Genomic DNA, 12,070 nt, shown 5'->3' on the forward strand with positions numbered 1-12,070 from the left:
CAATGGGTCAAGCGTATGACCCACAATATGCGTAGGCCCATTAACCAACTGGGCTAGTTCCAAGGTACTAAGACTCGTGATTAACTGATCAGTGTCCGGGTCATCTAATAATTCTGCATGATAATTAAAATCACCTAGCAGTAGGAAAGAGTCAGAGGCTAATGCATGTGGAGCAATAGGATCTACTGATTTGGAGGAATAAAACTAATAAAGATATAAAAGATTTATGATTTTTCCACAGTCCTTCATTATCCTAATGTTAGAAAAAGGGGTCATTTGAATAGAAATCAATTCTTATTAGAAAGGCAACTTCCAACCATGGTGTTACATTTTAAATTCCGAGTTTGTCCTTCTCCAGACCAAGCACTCTTAAACTATACTGTCTACCAGTATGGATGACTTGTGACTCCTACACATTGTAACATTCACGGTGCAGACCTGGGTCTTTATGATTTATCATTTTCAGCATGAATAGGGAAGGAGGAATTTAAACCTTGTAGTTGTACTTGGGTGTAAGAGAGGTCTGGCAATCTTTTTTATCTGTGACTGTTAAGAGACTGTTATTGTTAAAACTCTTAAACTATACTGTCTACCAGTATGGATGACTTGTGACTCCTAAACATTGTAGTCCTCTGTCTGATGTAACAGTTCCTATACACTGATTTACACACCTATGATTGATGGTTTCTGTGTAGTGTGTATGATGACACCCTACACTGGTATGAGTGGTGGTGGTGCTATAAAACTCATTAAATGCACCTGAGAAAGAGCGGTTATGGAGACTTGAGGGGCACTGTTAAAGGGTGGTAGTGAGGGAATTTATGATGTAGCGGTTTATTGGGTGCCAGCAAACAGTGTTGCGTTGGGCCCCACCAGTGCTTAAGTCTGCCCTGGAATGCACTTTCCAAAGTGCATGACTTCAATAACAGTTTCTTTGAGTTAATGTATGTGCTTCAGACAAAAAGTTCAAAAACAATAAGCAGTAGTTCAATCTCTCAGTTTCCAAGCTATGCCGTCTGCAGCTCATACACAAACTAAGGGAATTTCTAGGCTATATTTATGCATTTTAGAAAGCACAATTGCATAGAAACAGGTAAAGAGCGGTCACCCTGCACAAATTCAACATTCATGGTGGAGACCTGGGTCTTTGTGATTTATAATTTTCAGCATGAATAGGGACAGAGGAATTCTGAGCCTTGTACTTGGACTGGGGTGTGAGAGAGGTCTGGCAATCATTCTTATTTGTGACTGCTAAAAGACCTTTATTGTTAGAACGATTCAGAGGTGAGTAAGGACATTCTGTGCAACATGGGACAGCAAAGATATTGACATCAATTGAATTTTTGTTTTCTGGCACTGTTGAAGCAGCTTTGTATAAAACAACTTACCTAGCGTGGATATCACTAAAATGTCTAAAAATATGAATGATAATATTAATAAAATAAGTACATATGTTTTAAAGTTATATTAAAAAGAAACACATTACATTAATCAAACTCTCCAAAATACTGATATGATTACTTTGATGTTCACTAGTTGTGTTCAGGATTAGTGCATGATTAAAATTCCCAGTCAGATTTTCCAAGAGCTATTCAGTGGGACTTCAAGAGAATCCCCAGCCCTCCAGTTAAACCAATGAAGTTCAAGATAAAGCACTTGGTTTTCAGCAGGCATGTGGCATCAACACAAACGGAAATTACAGATTGCAAAAGAAAAGAAGAAGAAACTATACAAGTTGCATATACAGGTGGGATGGCTAGTATATTGGCAGGCAGAAGAACTAAAGGCTGGGCCAAACCTCCACACTGAGCACCTAAACACAGCAATTAATCTTTAACTCCATTTTCAAAAGATGCCTAGAGCTAAACTAACTTAAAGATATACAGAAGAGATTACTAAAAAGGAAAAACGATTGTGACATGGGAAAAAAGAATGCCAAAGCTATACTGTGAGCCAGTCACTTAAGAGATATAGTAACACGTGGGAACTGTTTGAAACATACTTCTGATTCTGATCCTTTTTATTGAGAGGCCAAAACTCAGCTCTGACAAATTTATTAAAGAACAGATTATCAATTTCCTTTGCCTATTACTCATGAGCTGTATTTTCACATCTAGACTATCGCAAGCAAATTAGGGACAGATATTTATAGTTATAGCAGGTTCCTTGTGCATCACTTATCTCTTTCAAACCTTTGAAAGCACTGTATATAGTGCTTTTGATTTTGCGTCGCACGTATGTCTTCTTCAGGGCACTGTTTAATATTTTTAACAAAGAATTATTAATGCGGACCTTTGCAGTGCTGGTCTGGGAACTGAAACAGCCCTGGCAAATTTTGCCAGACCAGCCCCCGTCTGGGGATTAGCGAGCGAGCATAGCGAGCGAACCCGACCGCTACTAGGAGGGTTTGGGAGCATTCTCCCCCCAAGAAAAGTTTGGAAAAAGACAGACCAAAATGGTGAATTTTACAGCACATTTTTCATTACATATTCAATTGTATCAAATTTCAAAGCACACTAAATAGTAGATGATGACCTTAAAGAACATCAGGTTACCCACCCAGTAATATGTACCAATAGATCTTCTTTCAGAGAGCACCAAAAATAGACAAGTAGTGAATCAGAGAGAACATAGTAAAAGTGAGACCAGCCCCCACATGGTGTGTAGCAAGCATGCGCAGTGAGCAACCACTACTAGGGGGAATTTGAGGGGGTTATCCCCGTAAGAAAAGTTTGGTGACAGAAAGGCCAAATCAAAGCATTTTTCAACACATTTTCTCCCCTAAACCGCACTGATGACATCACCATGTCTGCAACGAATGAGGCAATTCCAATAATTGATGACGTCATCCATGTACAACTGAGCCAGTACATAGGTATAATGACCTATTCCATCACAATGCCCTTGAGCCAGAGAATAATTAAAGACGTCATGGTCTCTCCTGGGCTGGGTGCTTGTGGTCGCTGCAGGGGGGCAGTGCTACTAGAAGACGACATGCCATGACAATAGGTGCTACTCTTGTTTCCCAGGCATTACCTTGCATTCTGGGACATGTAATTTTGTTTTTCTAGTTATGGGCCTCGTCTAGATTTTCCTGCAAAGTGCTGAGGCTAAAAGGTCACGATGGTGTAAAAGCATCACACGCCGTTCAGGAGTCATTTTACAGTCTGTTTTTCAAAGCGAATCACAATTTCATCAACCAGTGGTGAGAAAAATGAAGAGAATAAATGTTTTTGAAACAGTGTTTTTGCCTCCTCATTAGCTACCACTCACTACACCTAGTCTCTGTAGGTGTGTGCCCACATACTTGGGTCTACAGGGTACTGCTGACATGATGCCAGTTACCAAGTGGCTTTTCCTGGTGCCACCAATATTCTTTCCCATCCCCCTCCAGCAGCGGTGTGCCCCTGAACCAGTCAGCATCCCATGGTGGTATACACATCAGACTGCCCTTGCATGGTGAGCACCCCTTAACATGTGGGTACACCTCTCGCAGCACCCACTCCAAGCATCTGTGGTCACAAGGTTTGCTGGCCTGGCAGTGTGTGGGTACAATCCCATTGCCAACTTCTCTTCATCGTGGGGCATGTAGCTTGCAGGGTGCCTAGTATGTTACACTACTGAAACGCACATTACGCCCAGCACCGAATCTGCACAGACTACATACAAGTCAATTATGGCCAGCACCCTGTCCGTGCTAAACATACAAAGGAAAACAGCTTTCCACACAGAGACGTGGGGGGATACAATACAAGAGCTCTCTGTGGTTTGAATTCTCATTATAAATGCTTTGCTTTAAAATACCATAACAGAACACCAATATAAAAATAAATACAGGACTACAAGTACCAGAATGCACTCTGCCTTGCAGAAGTCCTATATACAACAATGTGCACTGTACATGCAGTTTTGACTTTCATTTTATAAACGCAGGAATTCAAGTTCCATAAAGCAATATTCCATGAGAAGGTGTGATACAAAAAATTCATGTAATTTTGAGTTTAATTCTGGTGCTGTAAGTACCAGAGTGGAATCTTTCAAGCACAGATATGCTACAGAAATGCAAACTGTACATGTTGCTTTGATTTTCATTTTATAAATGCAGGAGTACAAGTACCAGAATGCAATTTTCCTCCTACGTGTATTATATAGTACACACCGAGTACATGTTCTGCTGGTTTTCATTTTACAAATGAAGGACTACAAGTATCAAAATTCATCCTAGGTCAATTATAGCATAAAACACACTGTACGTGTTATTTTCATTTTACAAATGCAGGACTCCAAGTACCAGAATGCAATATTCAATGTACATGCATGATATAAAACAATGCACACTGTTATTCTCTATTCTTTTTACAAATGCAGGACTGCAGCTACCAGCATGCAATATGAAATAGACAAGAAGAACACAAGCTGCGTGTGTAGTTTAGATTTTCCTCCTAGGAAGTCAGGCTACAAGTATCAGCACACAAACTGCGAAACAGGGCAGGATAAGTTGTTGTAAAAACAACTGAGATGGTAAATCGCAAATCTCTAGTCACACACTGACCTGCTAAAAAAGGAGGGATGCTATCTCACTCACTCAGCACTCCCTCATACCCCAGGACCTAAGCTCTTCACTAACCAAGTGCCTAAGAGGCATCACATGGTTCTTGGTAGCACTATAGACACTCATCTTGCAGACCTAGCTGCAGATAGTGGTGTGACGCAAACGCCCCACCCCCAGCAAAATGAGCTGAGGGGCCACTGAAACTCTCATACTTCACAAACATTCTCAGTATGGAGGCTGAGCTGGAGGCCCTTAAAGGTGGAGCGACACCACTGCAAGGGCCTTCGCTGGGCCCCTGACTGCATATAGACATAAAGGTGTCATGCCAGCGCTATACAAATCATTAAAATAAATGAAAACATATACAAAAGCTTTTTTTGAATTCATTAATATGCGTGAAATTTTGCATACATTGAATATATTGATGTGACGCACATCCCTTTATAACTGAACACCTCTTTGCCAAGCAGTCCTTTCATTATGCTCTAAAGGTAGGGCCATGCTGACCTGTTACAAAGGCAGCATAACAAAACACGGAAAGTCACAACAATGACGCTGTTTGTCTCAACCGGATGCCTGTGCCGGTCTCATCCCCTCCAGCATGGCTTGGGACAGCATAAACGCTATACTGGATTGCATTTGCATTGCATGCAATTTAAACGGCTGGCGTCCAGTCGTAATTTAATAGATTCACCTGCGGTCCTCTCTTTCCCAGTCCTGTCTCTGGCCTCTGAGATGCCTGCCTCAGAGTCAAGCGCACTTGTTAATGCGTGAGCCTAAATTAGCATGTCATGATGAGCGTCACTAGGCAGCAGAGACCCCACCTTAAGGTAAAACTAAATGTATAACCCCGGCGCGCAGACGCAGAGTCATCTGCGTACTGTGCGCGTCTACGACTCTACGAACGTCAGCATGGTCAGATCAGTTGATTTTTAATCAGTGGTCGAAGTGGGGGAAAAAAGTAGGGGAACTAGGGGTGGAGACTCCGAGGGAGGGTATAACCCAAGGATTGGATTAGTCGGCGGAGTCAGAGGTGTGGCCAGAATGCGCCAAACATCCCATTTTTAGTATTTGTTTGGCATTTCACCATCCAGTTACAGCTTTTGTGTTATTTAATTCAACCAATGGATACACTTGATTATTTAAGGTTTAATAGGAGTTATTGACATTTAAATACATTCACAAAGTGGGATATATTTCCAATCACACAATGTCCCAAATATGCTTAAAAGTGGAATCACAAGCCATTTGCCTCCAAGTCATGCAGTTTCTCTCATTAGCACTTCTCCTCCCTTTTTCAACAAGAGCAGTTCAAACATGAATGGCAAAATATCCTATTTGCAATTGTTTTCTATATAATTATGACTCTGCATATTTGCCACATTATACATCATGCACTGCATAATCCTACAGTTTTAACTAACCATTTTGGTAGCTCAAATGGATAAAAAGTTACTAAAAAACGTGACTTGAGTTGCTGCAAAGTGGACCGCCCTTTGCAAAGGTTGACTATCACCTTTCTCACTGCTGCATTTGTATGTTATACTGATACTAATGAGGCAGAATCTTTGCAGAAACTTAACATGTGTAAAATGTTTAAATAATAAAGTATAAGAAAATATATTGCATTACGCTGCAGTCTTTTTTTTGTTGCATAATTTAGTCAACACTCCGGCATTATTTTGTCCCTTATTGCTGCATAATTCCAGTGACTCCAGAGCAGGTAGCACATGTTAAAAGTGCTTCGCTTATGCATGAAGCAGAGACACTGTGAAGTGTGCAAACTTAGTTTGGTGTGCGTGCAAATCCTGCATTGCCGATCCTTGGTGAGTTGCAGCTACTACTGCTGAAACAAGGCCAATGGAGGTACCAATGGGTGAGGCGGACTGGCCTCGATGGCAGGGCCGGCTATAGTGCTGGTGGCGCCCTGTGCAACAATGTTTGTTGGTGCCCCCAATGATCACCTACGCCTCGTACTCCCTCTTTACCACCTGTTAACAGTCCCCCTCAAGTCTCCATAACCACACTCTCTCAGATTTATTTAATTTAATTTACAGCTCCACTCATAACAGTGTATGGTGTCAGAGCACTTTACATCACACACACTACTCAGAGACAATAATTTATATGTGTGTAAATCACTGTATAGGAAATGTTACATAAGACAAAAGACTACAAGGTGTAGAAGCCACATGACAACCATACTAGTAGGCAGTATAGTTTAATAGCTCACTGTTCTATGTTAGGATTTTAACTTATAAACTGCAAGTAACAACAGGATCTCTCTGACAAAAGCAGTACTCTACTAACCTAGTTAACATTATGTGCACTTTGTGATCTTCATGTTCTTTGCAGCAGGCACTTTACCCGTCTGTGCTACCTTTCCAGAAGTCAACCCTTCCACTAGACAAATCTCCGATCTCTCTCTAGGAAGAACATTAATCACCGAAGTTATCATGACATTTTTATGGTTGCTGAAAATTGCTGGAGGAAAGGAAGGAGGCAGCAAGCTTTTTTAAACCATAATATACTTGCAAACACTACGCACCCACCCGAAATAGGTACCCAGTGTGGTCACACCATTCGTACCACCCTAACATGCTCAAGGTTCATGTGACCTCAGTGACAGAGTCACAGTGACTGGATCACTGTTGCTCTAGGGTGTGCTGCTTCGTAGGTCTACCCGCAAGACTGGAGATGAACTTCAGTATGGATTGTGATGGACAGGCCTTTAAGGTTAACCCAAAATTGACACTACTAGGGTACACCTGCTTGTGCTAAGACATCAGGCCTTCTAAGGTCTAGTGGGGCCTTCTAATGTCTAGCATGGGAATATGCTCCCTCAGTAGAGTGGTCTAGTGGACAGGTCATGAAGGCTGAACCCGGTTCCCCAGTTCCAAATTCAACAGCTCTGGCTATAGTGCCACATCCCCTCCCCCACCGAACACCATACTGCCCCACTGAGAGAAACTCGGACTGCCTTCAGCTACAACCAAATTGTGCCTGGCTATAAACACTTGGATGTGGCTCAATTCAAATTATGCACTTGATAAGAGTAATATGCTGCCTAAACAAAAAAAAGAAGCACTCACTCTTATGGAATGAAAGATTAAGTAAAGCATGTGAAATGTAAGCAGAAACAACATGGTTACCTTACCGATCTCTCACTCACTATTCAGAAATCAGCAAGTGGTTTTACCTGAAAAGTTAAGGACATGACTACAGGGCCTTGAAGGGAACCGTTTCAATGTCCATTGCTTACATCCTTACAAAACGTAAGCAGTCTGGTTTAAAATGGCCACATCCATAAACACAGAGCCATGGTACACATTTTGTTTTCCAATCCACCCATCAACCAGGTATTGCACTACATCCAGGAATGATGCACTTCCCGACCTGGGGACAACATTGCTGTTCAAAGAAAGACGAGGACACAAAACTAGCGCTTCACTGCAAAGTCTGTAAAGTGAGGCTAATGTGTTTGGATGTGAATAAAACCAATCTGGCCACTTTGCAAACACTCTATCTTGCTTTATTTAGTTATGTATTTATTTTTCATATTAAAAACCTTGTACGTCTCTCCATCCCGAGGCTGCACTTTGGAATAAAAAAATGTCAGAAAAAGTGTTTTTCTTTCTTGGATCCATTTCACAGGGAAGCAACTAAATGAAAGAAGGAAAAAGAGGTTGTGAACCGTTTCTTCAAGTAACAGTTTTCAGTAAATGAGGAGCAAGACAGAAAGAGAGGGAATAATAGGAGGAGAGGGGGGAGGGGGCAACTGCCAGCGCGGAAAACAGAACCGGCCCCCCTGTCAAAAAACCAACCCCCACCCCATCCAGCCTACCGGGGGATTGCCAGGTGCCCGAATTTACCAGTCCGGCCCTGGACCTTTGTAATAATCTACTGAGGTTGCTTGTAACAGGAGCTGCTTCCCCTATTTTCTGATATCCCATTGTAATCTTGTATGAAATCAAAGAAAACAAACTGAGGGTGTGATTTATGGTAGATGCTTTTTATCCGGCTACAAAGTGAATAGCAGGTGTTCTGTGCTAGTTACATGTCCGCTGACTAAGTAGTAGAAACGTTTCACTATTTAGCCTGTGCCCTGCAAATTGCAAATAGCACAGAAACGTCACTATTTGCACATTGGACTATTTGGATAGCCACCGGTTTAATAAATGCGATTTTGCTCTGTTTGGCCGGCAGCTGTGAAAATAGCAGAAAAGCATCACTGTTTACCAGGCCCATCTCTAAATTGTTGTCATTCTCCACTCTTTTACCAGCAATGTGGAAATAGCAAGGTGGTATCACTATTTACCCAAATGATTATTAAATGGCAACAGTTTAAGTATGGCTTAGCTGGCAGCCATGCAAACAGTACAGAAATGTTACTATTTACCTGCTATGTGGTTAAATATGGGTAATTATGTACTGTTTGGCCAGTGGTCAAGCAAATATAAAAAAATACTTCAGCATTCACCATGCCAATTGCTAAATAGCAAACATTATGCATCATTTGTTCAGTGGCCAGAAAGTTTGCCAAGAAACCTCACTCTTTACCCAGCTGCTAGTAAAATAATAAACCTGTACAATTTAGTCAAAGTCAAAGTCACAAACTGCTTTATTCGATTTTGATTATAAAAACCATAAAAGAGCAATTAAAAACAGATCATATTATAAAAAGATTTTTTCCATAAAACATTGTCTTAATTCACATAAGTACAATAAACGTAGTAATAAAATACATTAAAAGAATTTACATTGACTTGGAAGATTGTTATAAATCAGTTCATTGTGATCCTGTATCTGATTTTAACTTTTAAGAACAACGACAAATGGAACATAGTCAGTTCTTCCTCCAGCAATTGTAATCTCAACAGTGCTGTTCTACATTGTCTCAATCCCCATTTTTTCAACATAGGAATTAAAAATCTTCTCCTTGGCAGGGTATAAAATTTACAAAAAAGTATGCAATGTAACATTGATTGAGCGGAAGTATCATCACATGGACATAATGGCGAATTTTTGGACCAAGAGTTTACTTCAGGGAATGTAACCAGTCTAAAAAAAAGTCCCCCCACGAAAGAGTGTAAGTAGCATGCGATAATAACAACTTTGCATCTGAAGCAAGTATGGCTGAATCCCCTGACCTTGGAGCATCAAATGATTCTCCATGACTGAGGTCTTGCATTTCTCTGTCAACCAGCATTTATTTTCTAGGAAAAGTAGACACATTTCGTTCAGCTTCTTCCTTGAAACAGTCTCTAAGCAACTTGGGGAGTCAAAGTATTCTGGGTATCAAATGTCATAAAATAATTTCTTTACATACATGATCCAGGAGATTCTTGACACCCCCTGGAGATTAAGACCGTCCTTAATTATATCTCTATTTAGACCTGTCTCCTCAGTAGACCATACCTTATGCCATAGAAGAAAAGGGTAACTTTGATAAGATCCGATATGTAATGCAAACCCAGTTCCTTATGGCATACATAAGTAGAAGTGGACCCTGGGGCGGCTAGTAGATAACGGAGAAATGCATTGTCACAGAGTTGTATATTGTGCGTTTCTGCTATTCCCCAAATCCCTGCCACGTATATCGCTGTGAAGACACATTTAGATTTATATATGTCCACAAGCAGTGGCACAGGTCTTCCACCCAACTTATTACCAACATTTCGGACGACCCCTATTGCTCGCGAGAAGGTCAGTTTTCTTGCCTGAGCCGCCGAAGACCAGGTGCCTCTTTTCTCAAGGTTAATTCACAAATACGAAAATTTATCAATTGTGTCTATTTTTGTGTTTGAGAAAAAGACTTTACATGTAGAAGTTTTATTAGTAGTACAGCACATAGTGAACGTTTTGCTTATATTTATTTTTAGACCTCTATCATTCATATACTTAGAGAAATTAGTAAGCGATCTTTGGAGGCCAACTTGGGTCCGTGCCATAATTACTGCATCATCTGTATATAATAGAACATGTACAATTTAGTCAGTAGCCATGCAAACAAGCAATTTTATTTACATCGCTGCTCACTAAATAGCAGATATTATGTACTATTTGACAGGTTGCTTTACAAATAGCAAAACACATTAGTATCTACCTGTCTGCTGACTAATGAGAAAGAAAATATGCACTATTTAAAACAGAAGTTTGGAAGTTTATATACATATTGTCACATGAGTAACTAAGCAATTTATTAGGCGGCTACAACATTTAATTAATTAAAACTATGGGTTGAGCAGTGTTTTGTGAGATCTTTGCAGTAAGTAAGTCCATCTCTGCCAGTGCTCATTAAACCTTTGGCCTTATTAAGAGGTTGGCACAGTGCTAAAAAGGGTTGGCAGATCACACCAAGTGCATTGATGTACTCCATAGAATGTCTTTCGCTCCTCAGCTACCCGGCTCTCCAACAAGCTTATTTTCCCGTAGCTCCACCTTCTTCTACTCACCTTGCACAAGATGCCAGTTGTAACTGTGCTCCCAAAAACAACAATTTCCCCAGGTCTCACTGTTACTTCCTGAGGTTTGGGATTAATTGCTGTGGGAGGAGGTGAACATCCTACTGTGCTTGGCCAGGCCTGGCTAATGTGATTCTACACATGACAACAAGTTGGCTAGCTTTGCAAGCATATTCAGACTGACTCTCTGCACACCAGCCTTAAGGCTGGAGCAGCATTTTGGTTTGTGCACCAGCGGGCAAGCAAGCAAGGAGTCAAGTTTATTCGCAGTAATACAAAGTATCATCCCACCAACTTGCCCATGGGCCCATCGGTCAACTGTGAGTTCTCCTCCTTTCCTATCTAAGTATAGCCTCTTCCCTTACCCTAGAAGCACTTAAATCTTGCAGGGTGGTCTACTGTCATTTACCCTTAGCAAGACATTTTGCACTCACAGAGACATTTGTTGGTTATCGGGGGACTACCAGTCATAGAGCAAAATGTAATGTTTCATTCCATAACAACATGCTATAGCTGGTTTAGATGGATAAGGTCCTAATGGGGTATGATTAATATAGCATACTGTGTTTGAGTTCCAGTTCATTTATCTCATCTTTGAGTAAGCTTTGACTGCTCGCTATTGCCATCTTTGGAGAAACAGGTTTCTAAAAAGAATATCTTTTATCCAAAAGAAATAAAAAAAAGTCCGTTCTGAAACAGCAACTGTAAACAACGGTATCCTCCAAGGATGCTGCCAATTATTCACCAACTTTCCCTAATCCTAAGAAAAGATTCGGCAATGCATTTCTCGGCCAAATGCATCATCCCGGCATTTTGCGAATTCCAAATTGCGAAAAATAGGGAATCGCAATTTGGAATTCGCAAAATGGGATGCATGTTTATTTTCGCAAAATATTTACGATTCTGTAAAAATCGCAATTTTTACCGAATTGCAAATATTATGCGAATTCCACAGTGCGAATTCGCAATTCCCATTGATTCCTATGGGCCAAAAGGCCCATGGGATCAATAGGAAGGCTTTAACAAATTGCGATTTTCTTTTTGAAAATCGCAA

This window comes from Lissotriton vulgaris, chromosome 3_1, assembly GCF_964263255.1.
Source record: "Lissotriton vulgaris chromosome 3_1, aLisVul1.2, whole genome shotgun sequence".
NCBI lineage: Eukaryota > Metazoa > Chordata > Amphibia > Caudata > Salamandridae > Lissotriton > Lissotriton vulgaris.